A 14,992-nucleotide genomic window follows, 5' to 3' on the forward strand; every position below is an offset into this window, starting at 1 on the left:
GCAGGTCAAGCAAAGTAAAGCAAGTAATTTCTCAATAACCAGCTTGTTGATGTGCTTGTCTCCTACCATTTTCGCCTAAAAAATGTTTTTGACTTGAGGTGTATGAGTATTGCGTAAGCCAGAGTTCCCGGATGTATCGATTGTGGTTCAGCATGGGGGAAAATGATATTGATATCGATTTACAAACATGCGCCGCGCAAATCGTACAAGCGAAATTATGTAAAAAGTCGGCTAGTTATGTATTCATTGCAGCATGATGTATCGGAAAACATCACTTCGTTCTGGAGGTTAGTACTCCTTTAACCCTCAACAGTACACCTTCCCGGACTAATTAATCTGTACACCTGGGGTCCGCGCGGACCCCAGAACAGTTTTTGCTAATTTTTAGAAATTATCAACATGCTACCAGCTCAATTGTTTTGCAAACTAATGTGGGAACCTCTGTGTCCATATTACATACAAAAATCATACATTTTGAACTTTTTCTATTTTTTTGGTGAAGAAAAGAAGACAAGAAGAAATACCCGATTTTTAAACCCATTTCAGACTGAAGGGGCTTTTGAGGCCCAACTTTGATCTCAGATAGCGGCTAAACGGCATGCGCTAGAAGTATCAAATTTGGAGACCTTTCCTAAAATGTCTCTGGAAAAAAGTTCATATTAGTTTAACCCTCAACAGTACACCTTCCCGGACTGATTAATCTGTACACCTGGGGTCCGCGCGGACCCCAGAACAGTTTTTTGCTAATTTTTAGAAATTATCAACATGCTAACAGCTCAATTGTTTTGCAAACTGATGTGGGAACCTCTGTGTCCACATTACATACAAAAATCATACATTTTGAACTTTTTCTATTTTTTGGTGAAGAAAAGAAGACAAGAAGAAATACCCGATTTTTAAACCCATTTCAGACTGAAGGGGCTTTTGAGGCCCAACTTTGATCTCAGATAGCGGCTAAACGGCTTGCGCTAGAAGTATCAAATCTGGAGACCTTTCCTAAAATGTCTCTGGAAAAAAGTTCATATTATTTTTAAACTAGTAAGTTGATGTTTTTTTGTGTTGCCATGGCAACGGGTAGTTTTTTTGAAAATAGAAGTAATTTTGGTTTAAACATAAAAATTAAGAGTTTTATATAAAATTACACTTCTTTTCCAACATTAATAACATCTTACATAAATAAATATAAGTTTAAACATTCAATATGCATAGAATATGCTAATTTGATGACGTCATTGGTCAAAATCCAATATGGCGGACTATATTATTAGCTCTGACGTCATATGACGTCATAATTACATCAAAGTTATTAAAATTCAATTCTATTACTACACCATTCTCTGAAAACTTGGTAGACATACGATGAATGCATAAAAACATATAAAAACGGAAATAAGGTAATGTATAAGAACGCCAGTGTCTCCATTATGATCGAAAGCTGGCTGGGGTCCGTGCGGACCCCAAAAGAAAATCAGATATAATTTTTTTTATAAATGGTAGAAACGGAGTTTTCTGCACTGTATCGAGAGACAACTTTGTGGGTGACAATTACCTAAAATTTCAGAAAAAAATCTTTAGAAACAAAAAAGATATTACAGAATATATAGTGCTGGGGTCCGCGCGGACCCCAGGTGTACTGTTTAGGGTTAATACTAGTAAGTTGATGTTTTTTGTGTTGCCATGGCAACGGGTTTCTAGCAGGCAGTTTTTTTTAAATTAGAAGTAATTTTGGTTTAAACATAAAAATTTTCTGAGTTTTATATTAAATTACACTTCTTTTCCAACATTAATAACATCTTACATAATTAAATATAAGTTGAATTATTTAATATGCATAGAATATGCTAATTTGATGACGTCATTGGTCAAAATCCAATATGGCGGACTATTATTAGCTCTGACGTCATATGACGTCATAATTACACCAAAGTTATTAAAATTTAATTCTATTACTACACCATTTTTTGAAAACTTGGTAGACATACGATGAGTGCATAGAAACATATAAAAACGGAAATAAGGTAATGTATAAGAACGCCAGTGTATCCATTATGATCGAAAGCCGGCTGGGGTCCGCGCGGACCCCAGGTGTACTGTTTAGGGTTAAGCACTTTATGCACTTACAGTCAATGGTGGGATTTGGTAGTCCATCCAGTATCCAAAATTTGGTTCTGTCATGAATTCAAACTTATCGAACTTTAAAAGGAAACTTTTGTCTCCATCCACTTCCATGTCTCGAACCGCCATCAGCTTGAACGATGTAACTGCTCTCTTAGTCTCTGTAGACCAATGTTCCCTCTTAATCAGCACTTCGCATAGATTCGGTGGAGGGAACGGCGGATCCCCCGGAGCTGCAGATGCATCAGGATCTAAATAATTGCATGAACAAATCTTTACGTTTGGCTAATGTTATCTGACGTTTTAGTAGATTTTGTTACTACCATTCAAATTATTATCATGCTACCAATATTTTAAAGACCACAAATGCTATCACACTGTACATATGTCATAATATTATACTTTGTAGATGAAATCAATAACGCCGTAAAGTTTAACAAAATATCGTCGAATGCGAAGTGGATGTAGAGCAAAGTTATATGGAGTAATGACAAGGATGGCGATAGATAATGGAACTTCTTTTGCAAGGATATTTTTAAAATAGGTGCTGCATAAACCACATCTCTCTCTCTTTCTATGTCTTATATGCATAAAGGGTATGTACCTAATTGAGAACGATGATAAGAGAGATTAGAGTTAAAGTTGAATATAGGTAAACATAATTACCTACCCTCTGTTTCGATCTCTATTGGCAACTGGCATGTGCCGCTGCCTTCACAAAGGATCGGGACGGTAGACGATATGATAACCGTTTTGACCTCAAGGTTGTCCTCAGGAAGCTGTATCTCATGGCCTGAACCAACAGCTTCACCATCCACTTCCAACTGAAACAATTATACATCCCATGTGGATTAATGCATTTTCGGTGCATTCAATTACAGCAAAATTGCCAAAGTTTCAGTTTGACTAATTATATTTCAGTCCATACCAAAATGTATCAAATCTCATCATTGTTAGTTTTTGGATACCTGTAATAAGATTAGTAAAGCTTTCGAGATTCAAAGTACTTGTTGTTGCATCTTTGTTCTCATATAGCTACTGTTTAATTCATTTATTTGAGAACCTTTGCCAGTTTTGCACTGGGGTAACTTTTTGAAGTCACCGCGCCGCTACAGTACTTTGTAAATTATTTACTTCCAGACACCATCGGCGTGCCTGTTTTGTTTTTCTTTGTAAAAATCGATTTTCGCTGGCGTAAACTGTTTTTTTTTTATTTTCTTAAAAAAGGGCCAGCGTTTTAATGTATTTTTTTACACACATCAGCCATGTTCACACCGCTATAATTAAGTGACGTGAGGTTGTCCATTTTTCGCCGACCGCTATAATTTCCAACCGCATTTTTAAATGGATTTACAGTAGTTCATCCAAAAAGTAAATTTACTCCCTATACTGTAAGGATGAATGATATATTCTTCGTCGTGTTTTTCCTTCATCTCATTCGATTTCAATTCCTCCTGCTATTTTGATATAAAAGAATACCTAAAACATACCTTCCAATTAAAAACTGCTTAGTTAATGAGAAAATACTGCGTTTAAGAAAAGGACTTTTTAAACTTGTGACTTGTGTATTTTAGGACGAGAGCAACTGTTGATTATCTAAAAAAAGACCTTATTGTTGATAGCGGTGAGTGCCATCATTGACTTTGGCACATTTTTGGTGAAGTCTCAGTGAGGAGCCTATAAATGGTACAGTATTGTGTGCTGTTTGCAACAAGTCTAGGAATGGTACAGGCATTTTGTCAAGGAATGGAATGTCCACAGGCATGTCTCTTACCCACATCTATGCTCACATTCCTGGAAACCCTTGGGAAGTCCTCTCTGCCCCGGATGGCCCTACTTTCTGTGACCCCGGGGCTCGTTCACTGAATGTATGAGTGGACTGTATCTGTCTAGACTTAATAGATACCAAGTCTTCCTTAAAATCACGAAATGATGGCAGTGCCATGCAAACAATAGCCCTAACAGCAACCACCGTCGCCATGGCAATGTATGTTTTCATGGCCAGTCTTATTATACTTATCGCCCATCTATTAGATAAAATCGCTCACCTGAATTCCGATAAAGTAGTGCAATGAACGCATGATCGGGCTTTGAATTTGTTCGTCTTTCCACTGGGATCGCACCTCACATCGCAACTGTAAAATACATGAAAAATGCATGAGGATGGTTCATAAGATGTGAAGAAAAATGTAGTCTCGTACAATTTTTGTTAGTACACTTTGTTTAGGACACGGTATTGGAAGGCCTTTCCTACAATTGCATTTTAGTTTAGTTTTTACAACTTCCCCTATTCAGCCAAAGTCAGGTACATATAGCCATCTTATGTTTGTTTAGACAAAAAAGTCGTATTTTTACATTAATTGTAAGTACCTTTTCCAACGATCGACGCAACGTCCAGCCAAGAATGAAATGAATTTAACCCGTAATTTCCTAGTTTTGTGTTAGCTCCCCTACTCAACCGATTAAATGGGAGTCGAGTACACTTAGAAATTAAAAATGAATAAATCGAACAACCTGTGTAAAATATTCTCGCAATGCAAGTAGAAAAATGAAAACCTACTGATTTGTTAAAATGTCCCCTTAGCTCATCACTATAGACCCTTTGGTGGCAGCTATGGTCATCACAGGTGCTGTTCTTGAGCACTTCATCCTGCCCATCGTAGTGTGTGTCAACAAGCCAGGTGAACGTGAAGGTCGCGTCATTCCTCCCACCGTTATATCCAGGTTTGAGACGTACGACACAGTCAAAGTGGAAGTGACCGTTCTTATCACCGTCCGATATGTGAGGACCCTCAAGAGTTACGTCTTCAATTAAGGGAAACTTTCCTATAGCAGAAATGAAAGAAATCGCCATTGTCTTATTGTGTATCATGATTGTATCGTGGCGTAGCCGACTGGGACAATTCGATACATTGGTGCTAATAAAACCCTTTCAATGCCGGCGCCAAACCGTTTCCATGCCGCCGCGCAGACATGGGGATGTACGGAGAGCTGCGTGCCAAGGTACGACGGTGGTGTTGAATGAGGTTTATCTCCAAGCAGATGTCTATCTTCTGCTGATTGGAGTGCAAGACCGGACTGGCGTTGAGCCCATGGAAATTACGCCATGTTTGCTATAGGGTGTATTTCATCACTCGACCACGACTTGGGGAAGTCTGACACAGGGACGCATAAATTCTGTGAACAAATGTTTATATGGTTGTTGACCTCTGTTTCGGGACATATGTTCCCAATGGGGGCATAACGTCCTGTCCTAAGGACTGCGACTCTTTCCAGTAGCATGCACGACAATTTAACCACCAACATGAAAATGATACACCAACCCGAAAGGATACACCAGAAGGTTACTATCCACACTGCACAGTCATTGGATCATCCTGCATGAGTTATGGGGCAGTGCCGAAGTCGCGCGGTGTGAACCGAGTCCCCGCAGATGAGCAGTTTCACTGGATCTGGGTGGGTGGGTGGGTCAGAAAAAATGACGGGAAATGCCTTTCCTCTTAAAGCTTCACCCTCCTGCCATAACTGCTGGGTCGGTCTCACCTTGCTTCTTCGGGGTTGCGGATGTCTCCGAATGAAAGGGCAGAATGGAGTGCGCGCGCGCCTTATAAGGGGTTGGTGTGTGACGTCATTTCGGATGACCAATCACAATGCAGTGAAGATAGGTTACTATCCACACTGCACAGTCATTGGATCATCCTGCATGAGTTATGGGGCAGTGCCTACGTCGCGCCATCATTTGCGTTTGTCCCCGTAGTTAGCGTAGGGAGTTCCCCTTTACGCTAAAACCTGGAGGCGCGCCCTTCTTCCTAACTAAACCAAGCTTTCGCTAGAAAGCAAACCCCTTACTTCATCCCAATACTTTCAACTGAAAGTATACCCCACTCTCAATATCCCCCAAAACTTCCTTCGAAGATATATTCCCTCTCTCATCTCCCCCCACTCCTATTCCCCGTTTTTCCGGCTCTTGCATGTATGACTGTTTACCGTTAACCCTATCGAGCCCATAGTGGAAAGAAGAGACAGAGGCAGAACCGTAGCAAACAAAAGAACGTTTATTAGGTCACCCGTTCCTTCTCAATTCCTTGCTCGATCTCGAGACCCCGCTATGATATAACATACAGGAAAGAAACCATCGTCCTTCGTCGAGCTCGCTTGTCCCTTCGCCTACCATAGCCGACGTCCTCTTTAGACGGGGGTTACTCTAAAAGGTTTTGTTTATTCCCAGTAGCACGTTATTTCTTTCCTACATTTTACGGCTTGCTTTACCTCTTCCGCCGCCAGTCTCGATGTTGCCTCCCCAAGCTTCATTACCCTACCCAATTTCATGTAGTGGGTTGCCGTCCGTTTTGCGCATCACGCCACATGATCCATCACCCCTTACTCAGATGCTCCCGCCATGTGGAGAGCGATCGTGCAACCTTCCCTACAGCCATGACATGTTTCTCCTTAACCGACGCCTAGCTTCTGCAGATGTCTACGGGACGAGTCATTTATTGTTGCCGTGGAGGCTAGGGTTGCTCCGGTAACACCGAGCCGTCGCCCACGGTGGCTCAAAAAAGATAGCCACCCTCCAACTCTATGGATAGGTGTTTGGCGATTGCCATTGACCAGCCGATTGCCTCTCTTGGGCCCACGGAGCTGCCACCTGTCTTCTCTAAACGAAAACATTGGGCCTTCCATCTCGCAAGGTTTTCCCCCACACATGGTTCATTACCAGTGCGCCTGACGGTAATCTTGACATCTCTGCTGTTCCTCAAGAGGTCAGCCAAGCGGTCACCCGAGAAAAACGCCACCTTGAAGATGGCTTGATCCCTGCCATTGTGAACAACCGATTTTCCGGAAGTTCTTTTCTCTGGGATGGCTTCGCAAACCTGTACTACTTTGCCAAGGAATACCGGCTTGGCTTGTTGTGGAGTCGAGCGCTGTTTCAACTCGCTCCGCCTCTTGGACTTTCGTCTTCCCTTTCTGGTCTTTCCAGATAACGAACATGACAATGTCTACCGGAGCTACCGTGTCTAATGTCTTAAGTGGGGTTAGGGTCCTAAGGAAGTTCTTTAACAAGTCGCTTAAAGCCGACTTTTGCTTGATAGGCGGAGTATTTTTGTTCTCCCAGGAGTTACTACAACCTGCTATCGATAGCGGCGTGATCCCTCTGCGCCCCTAAGCATTAACGCCGGTGCCTCCTGAACTTTTGTCATTCCCCCTCGCTGGCAGAAATTGAAGCCGAAGTCATTATTTAGGGTAGCCGCACCCTACCCGTTTTACTACCGGGGGCCATAGCTTGGGACCCCGCTGAACCCCGAGCACCCTGGGGTGCTAGTGAATTCCCCGCCTTGACTATTGTAGGGAAGAAATTGTCAACTGAACTGCCCTTGTTTGGGAGTTGAGCTTATTTCTATCGGCGGTTCTCTTGGGGTTTCTGCCACGGTCCGAAACCCAGATGAACAGGCCGGTTAACATTACGTATTCCCCTGTCTCATTCGCCTGCTGGTCTCGTTAGTTGCCAGAATTACCCCTTACATTTCTATCTTATTGGTCTCCGCAAGGAGACTCGGAACTAGTTCACGCTCCGTTGGCCGTACCTGCCAACCACCACTTCTCCTCGGTGAGTATAGCACTGGTTAACCTGCGCAGGCTACCCGCACCCTTTCCACAATTGGCAACCAGTAGCACTTTGGGAACCTGTCCGGTACCACCAACACCACCCTCGCCTTCTATTGCATCACAGAATTTACTAGGGCCGTTCTAAGGCTGAAGGGAGGGAATGCGCAACAGATTCGACCCGTCAGGTCCTTTGCAAACACATTGACCCCTTCAGAGTGTGGAGTTGGGTATGGACGGAGGAAACATAGATTTCGTCCGTCCCTTGCTGACTGCACGCTGGACGGTGACACGCGTACCATGAGGTCCGTGACAAACCCGGAGACCCCTCCTAACTCCTCATCGATCCATTAGAAGACCTTTCTATGCAACATCACATCTGACACCTTGGTAAGGCGGGACGCGGGGCATCCGCTTCGTTGACTCTCGACAGCGTGAAGACTGGCTTAACTCAACATTTAGACTGACCACCGTCTCCCATAGTCTGCGCACCGCCCTTGATAGTTGGAGGCCTTTCCCCCCTTGGTTGTCCCCGGCGGAGATTACATTCGTGTTGTCCACTTGGGCGTCTACTACGGCGGCCTGGCAGCATTTTCCAGCATTCTGCAGGCGCTTACGCTCTTACTGTGCACCCGCTCTTCTATGGGCATATGCCCTGCATGAGAGCTTCAGCTTAAGCTTCTTTGACCTTTCTGTTCTTGCCCTGTCCAGTAATCTCCGAACTGCACCCTGCCTTCCTTCGTTGCGGCCGAACCGCGCCATTTAAACCCTGATACGTCCGAATGCAACTCTCTCGACTCATGCTTTTCCGTCTTCTAAGGGCAGGCTCCCAAGGGACGTGCCCTTCCCACTCGTCTACGAATCTCCAGTGTTGTATTTTTTTCTCTTACGCTACCCGCAATCCGGACCCCTGTGCCTTTTTGCTTGCCAATCTGATAGCTTGAAACATCTTCCTACAATGTAGTCTCGCCGCCGGCACGACTAGACCAAAGGAGACCAGTTTCCCTGTCAATTTTTGCCACTTCACAACGGGCATACTTTGCTCATTCAACCCGACCTCTCGCAGGGCGGCGAACAAAATCTTCTTCCTTCTGGTAGCCTGAAGGTCGAGCGGACTGAGTCTGCCTCCATAACCAGAAACTCCAGTTTCGCCGGGTATAGCTGCGATTTAGATATTCCTAAAAAATATCCCAATGCAACCAAAGACGCTACTCATGATAAAACATACTGCCTGTGCGGCGTCATAGCCTGCCTCCTCTCCTTACTTCCTCTGCCTTTGTCCCGCGGTTTGCAATTGCCCTGTTACCTGTGTCGATTCTCATGCCTCCGGTTAATAGGCGCATGTACAGCAAATCGGCATGGCTACACAAATTTTCTTCCTTGACTTCACGTTTACCAGCCCCGAAACCTCCGGGCTACTATGTTGCTCGCCCTTATGAGTTGCTTATGCCGCGCCCCCTGCCGACTTTGGCGTATGGGCACTCTGCGATCTCCTTATGCTGCGCCCCCTGGCGAAGTTGCTGTGCAGCCCCATGCGATGCTTGTACTACACCCCCTAGCGACTTTGCTGTATAGCACTCTGAACCGTTTGTGCTACGCCCTCCGCTGACTTGCTGTATGGGGCTGTGATGGTCTCATTGTCTAACTCAACGACGTTCGACCCTCCAGCCGGGAGAGAGGGTCAGAAAAATTGTCTTGGCACCAAGTACTCATTTATTCAACGCCATTCTTACATGATTACCACTATAGGCAATTCGGGTGCTATGCGTGGTCATCAGTAAGATATCCAACACTATATGGATTGCGAGGAACACATTTCAAGACAAGAAAGAGTTCTGCATCACCACTTTATTCAGAAGAGACATTCCCACCGGCGAGCCTCACCGGCTCGCCTACATCGCTTTTCTGCATCATAGACAGCCATAATCAAGCCGCTTGTCATTCCTTTGTTGTATACCAAGTATTTCCAAATATAAATTCTGACCAATTTAATCCGATGCGCTAGGCTTGCCTTCCTTACAATCTCTGCCAACGTGGCCTACTTTATGGCACCTAAAGCATTCATCACCCGGCCTCGAGTTGGCCTGTCATCCTTGCCGTACGTGTTGGCTCTAGAGGCTTTACTCTTAGTTGCGCCAACCTTGGGCATCTTGCCCTGTGAATCTTTACAAACTGAGCTATAACCTTAGCCAGCCGTTTGACTAGGCCGCTCCCGAAATGGCTCTCTCTGCTTGCCTGGGCTACCAGCGCTTCCCCGAGGGCCAGGGCCCTGTGGGTCGAAGGCCTCCACTGGTCGCCCTGCGTATCGCACCAGTTCCTCCCTGATATCCGTGGAACGCCCCTGCTTCATGGCGCCGAACTGCTTCTTCAGCTCTTGGACCACATGTAAGGGTGTTGCCATAACCTGTATAAACGACACCACAAGTCCAATTAACGTGTGTCATACACATGCAAATTGCAACCTCAAACGCTCCCGCTCACACACTGTACGTGTAAGCAACTTCCCATGAAGCGTTTCCGAACCAATGTACTTTTATATACCGACCGCTCCGTACGCCCCAGGCGTACAGCGACCCGTACATCTCGGCTCCGCGTGCCCTTCACGCTCACCACGCGGTACCCCAGCGTTCACCTATTGAACGCCTTACCGCTTGTAACACATTACAGGGCGCCTCGCCCTACACGTGAGCTACCCGATGGATAAAACCATCCGCACACCCGGTGTACTCGTAGCTCACCACGGGAGTAATTAGGTATCCACGCTAGGAAACCACACCCGCGCCTCCAGGTGGGAATGTGCGCCCTGCGCAATCAAGTCTGCACGTGCGCCATTCCCCCTGCATTACAAAATTTGCATACAAATCCGACCGAGGTTCTACATACTGACTAACTTCACTAAGACGATGTACGAAATCAAAACAATGCTACCCAGACGAGCAACGTACCTTTACGAAACTCACACACGAGATAAAAGTCAAATACATGGTAGCAACCAAAAGCCATCATTCAAATTCCGAAAATGCAGAAAATTCGACTGCCAGGACTGTACCCTTACCGCCCGCGCCGCCTGGGGCTGCTCTAGCGCCGGCCCCGGCTTCGGGTCCGCTGGAGCTTGTGCCCCGCTTGCTCCTGCCGAGCGGCCCGCTGTCCCTGTGGCGTTGCCTGTTGTCCCTGCGGCGCCTCGTGTTGTCCCTGCGGTGCATCCTGTTGTCCCTGCGGCGCATGCGGTGCATCTCGTTGTCCCTGCGGCGCATCCTGTTGTCCCTGCGGTGCATCCTGTTGTCCTGTGGTGCGACGTTGTTCTGCGGGTCTGGTGGCTTGATGTGTTCCACTCCTTCCTGCTCGGGTTGGCGTTGTTGTCCCCCCTTCTCGGCGTGGAGGTTCCCGAAGCGCTTGGTTCCTGAGACATGTTATCTGACAACGACATAAATATAACACGTCAGAACTTGGACTCTCAACTAAGTCCCCCAAGCCAAGCAAGGTCCCGCCACGCGAGGCAGTCTTTCCAGGTCGTGGACGCTTCAGGAAACCTAACTTGAGCTTTCCTCCCCGTTGAGAACATAACAAGCCATACCACCCCACACAATCCCGCAAATGAGAAAACAAGCATGCACATGTAAATGCAGGGTCTCAGGTGCTTATTACCGCATCTGTACAGTAAAATCAAACGGAGAAACCAAGGCGCACAAAGACGCCCAAAATACTTGTAAAACCCGTCCTAAACGGGAAAGCTTTACCACCGCCACACCCAAAACCTTTTGGAGGCGACTTGGTCGGGCTCCGAACTCAGTCAGCGTACACGTGGCTGAGCTACTGCTAGCCGATGAGACTGCTTCTCTGGCAAAACTGGCGATGCTGGCGTGGCGATGTCTCCGAATGAAAGGGCAGAATGGAGTGCGCGCGCGCCTTATAAGGGGTTGGTGTGTGACGTCATTTCGGATGACCAATCACAATGCAGTGAAGATAGTGACGATAAAGACGTCAAGGATCGTGACTATGTAGGAAAATGTCCGTACACGTGTAACTGTACTCCGACTTATGTATCAAACACATCCGTTGGTTCACATACCAGCAAGATAAAAGTCAAACTATATACAGCAGCACATCTTTAACAACACAAACGCATACAAGACAAAGGTATTAATAATAGTTATCGATCTCTTGTTAGATCTTAATTCATACAGATGTCTTGCTTGTGTCCCGACACAAGTTGTACAGCCGTACACAGCCTAGGTGCCTAGCCGGGTGCGAGCACGAGTAGTATCTATGACTATACGATATTCCGGGGACCAAATAACTAGTGATCTCGCCCCTAAAGGAACAAAATCGCTAGCGATTTCGCCCGGTGTCACAGATCGATATTTAAGGCTTGCGCGCCGGTGTAGAAATGGTTGCGTGCCGGTATAGAAATGGTTGCGTGCCGGTATGGAAATGTTTGCGCGCCAGTATGGAAAGGGTTGCGTGCCGGTATAGAATTTTTTGCGCGCCAGTATGGAAAGGGTTCTGCGCCGGTATAAAATTTTATGCGCGCCAGTATGGAAAGGGTTGTGCGCCGGTATAAAATTTTTTGCGCGCCAGTATGGAAAGGGTTGTGCGCCGGTATGGAAATTTTTGCGCGCCAGTATGGAAATGTTTGCGCACCAGTATGGATATGTTTGCGCGCCGGTATGGAAATGTTTGCGCGCCGGTATGGAAAGGGTTGCGCGCCAGTATGGAAATGTTTGCGCGCCGGTATGGAAATGTTTGCGCGCTGGTATGGAAATGTTTGCGCGCCAGTATGGAAAGGGATGCGCGCCGGTATGGAAGTGCTTGCGCACCAGTATTGAAATGTTTGCGCGCCGGTATGGAAATGTTTGCGCGCTGGTATGGAAATGTTTGCGCGCCGGTATGGAAATGATTAATCGCCGGTATGGAAAAAGTTGCGCGCCGGTATGGAAAGGATTGTGCGCCGGTATGGAAATGTTTGCGCGCTGGTATGGAAAGGGTTTCGCGCCGGTATGTAAAGGGTTGCTCGCCGGTATGAAAATGATTGCTCGCCGGTATGTAAAGGATTGCTCGCCGGTATGGAAATGATTGCTCGCCGGTATGGAAAGGTTTGCGCGCCGGTATTGAAATGTTTGCGCGTTGTTATGGAAAGGGTTGCGCGCCGGTATGGAAATGTTTGCGCGCTGGTATGGAAAGGGTTGCGCGCCGGTATAGAAATGGTTGCGCGCCGGTATGGAAAGGGTTGCGCGCCGGTATGGAAAGGATTGCGCGCCGGTATGTAAAGGATTGCTCGCCGGGATGGAAAGGGTTGCGCGCCGGTATGGAAAGGGTTGCTAGCCGGTATGTAAATGATTGCTCGCCGGTATGTAAAGGATTGCGCGCCGGTATGTAAAGGATTGCTCGCCGGTATGGAAAGGATTGCGCGCCGGTCTGTAAAGGATTGCTCGCCGGTATAGAAAGGATTGCGCGCCGGTATGTAAAGGATTGCTCGCCGGGATGGAAAGGGTTGCGCACCGGTATGGAAAGGATTGCTAGCCGGTATGTAAAGGATTGCTCGCCGGTATGTAAAGGATTGCGCGCCGGTATGTAAAGGATTGCTCGCCGGGATGGAAAGGGTTGCGCGTTGTTATGGAAAGGATTGCTAGCCGGTATGGAAAGGATTGCGCGCCGGTATGGAAAGGATTGCGCGCCGGTATGGAAAGAGTTGCGCGCCGGTATGGAAAGGATAGCGCGCCGGTATGGAAATGTTTGCACGCCGGTATGGAAATGGTTGTGCGCTGGTATGGAAAGGGTTGCGCGCCGGTATAGAAATGTTTGCGCGCCGGTATGGAAATTTGCGCGCAGATATGGAAAGGTTTCCACGCCGGAATGCAAAGGGTTCCACGCCGGTATAGAAATGGTTGCGCGCCGGTATGGAGAGGTTTTCGCGCCGGTAATACCGTATGGAAAGGGTTGCACGCCGGTATTGAAATGGTTGGGCGTAGGCATGGAAAGGATTGCGCGCTGGTGTAGAAATGGTTGCGCGCCGGTATGGAAAGGGTTGCGTAGGCGACTGGAAAGAGTAGAAATCGGCCAAATACAGAGATAAGAATGTCAAGGGGGTGCGAAATGTTCTCTCAACAGACAAACTCCCTTGGCATGCTTATTTCTCTTTTTGGCCGATTTCTACTCTTTCCATCCACCTCCCCAAGCCTGGTAGAGGCTAAGGGTTGCGCGCAGAAATCGAATTGACCCTGTTTGTCATGGCATGATTGAAATTGGAATGGGGTGTTCTCACAAGGTCGGTGGCATGACAGGATTCAAACTTGGGACTTCTTCCGAGCTCGAGCCGAACGCTCTACCGTTGCGCCACATGACCCCACAAATAAGAAATTAAATCGAACTTGCCTTCACAGGGACCCCAACCATCACCAGCAACGGAATTTGTTTCCGGTGGGCAGCGTTCCCTGTTACCTAGGCAAAGAAATAAAAGTTTCCCGTGTTTGGAATTCATTTTGCCACTGTTAGTAGACATATTTTACCCATGATATTTCTCTGTTTGTTAGTAAGTTTGCTTTTCAGCCTTTGTCAATTCATCAAATACTCTAGCCTGCTAGTGGCTTTTAATTGAAGCCATGGAGAAAGAGGTCAGGGAAAGAAACGATATAACTGTATACTTAGTCCATAAACATAAAACATAGTCTATATCTATATATTATATATAGTTTAAACATATACTTATTCACGTATTCTTTAAGTATCTATGACTGTTAAAGGCTAAGATTTTAGAATAAGAGGTCGAACTTTACCTGCACAATACGCCATGTAGCAACCAGGCAGCCTTTCCAACCAGTAGATGTAGAACTCCTCGCCATTCACAATGCATTTCTTGACCCACGTATCCGCAGACCAGCCACAGCATTCGTCACCGTCTGGGTCAGTTTTAGCACAAAAGTTCATCTTAACATGGTCTCCATCATCGTTGGGGTGTCTTCCATTAAGCCAAACGGGAACGGTTGTTCCACAATGGTTTCGTTCCACGCACTGAGTAGGCATTTCGTTCCCGGCGATGCTGTCGAATCGGTACCAGCCGCGTCTTAGTCGGTTGTCACATAGTTGTGCTGTGTCGCTGTCCACCTTATTGGCGGATGAACGCATCGGGTCATTGATGATTGCATGGTTGGACTGATTACAATAATCGACAGCAAGCCCTAAAGAAAAACGATTGTAAGTTTGATGCTTGTAAAAGATAAAAAAAGACATAATATATACAAGGCGTTCGTATGTTTCGGTAGCTTGACATGTGATG

At 46.4% G+C, this 14,992-nt stretch overlaps 1 pseudogene; it reads right to left on the reverse strand.

Moving 5' to 3' along the window:
* Positions 1-9,692: 9,692 nt before the first annotated feature.
* On the reverse strand, positions 9,693-11,457 carry LOC109466337 (annotated as a pseudogene).
* Positions 11,458-14,992: the final 3,535 nt, after the last annotated feature.

This window comes from Branchiostoma belcheri, unplaced genomic scaffold (genome assembly GCF_001625305.1).
Source record: "Branchiostoma belcheri isolate BF01 breed outbred unplaced genomic scaffold, Haploidv18h27 scaffold163, whole genome shotgun sequence".
Lineage (NCBI taxonomy): Eukaryota > Metazoa > Chordata > Leptocardii > Amphioxiformes > Branchiostomatidae > Branchiostoma > Branchiostoma belcheri.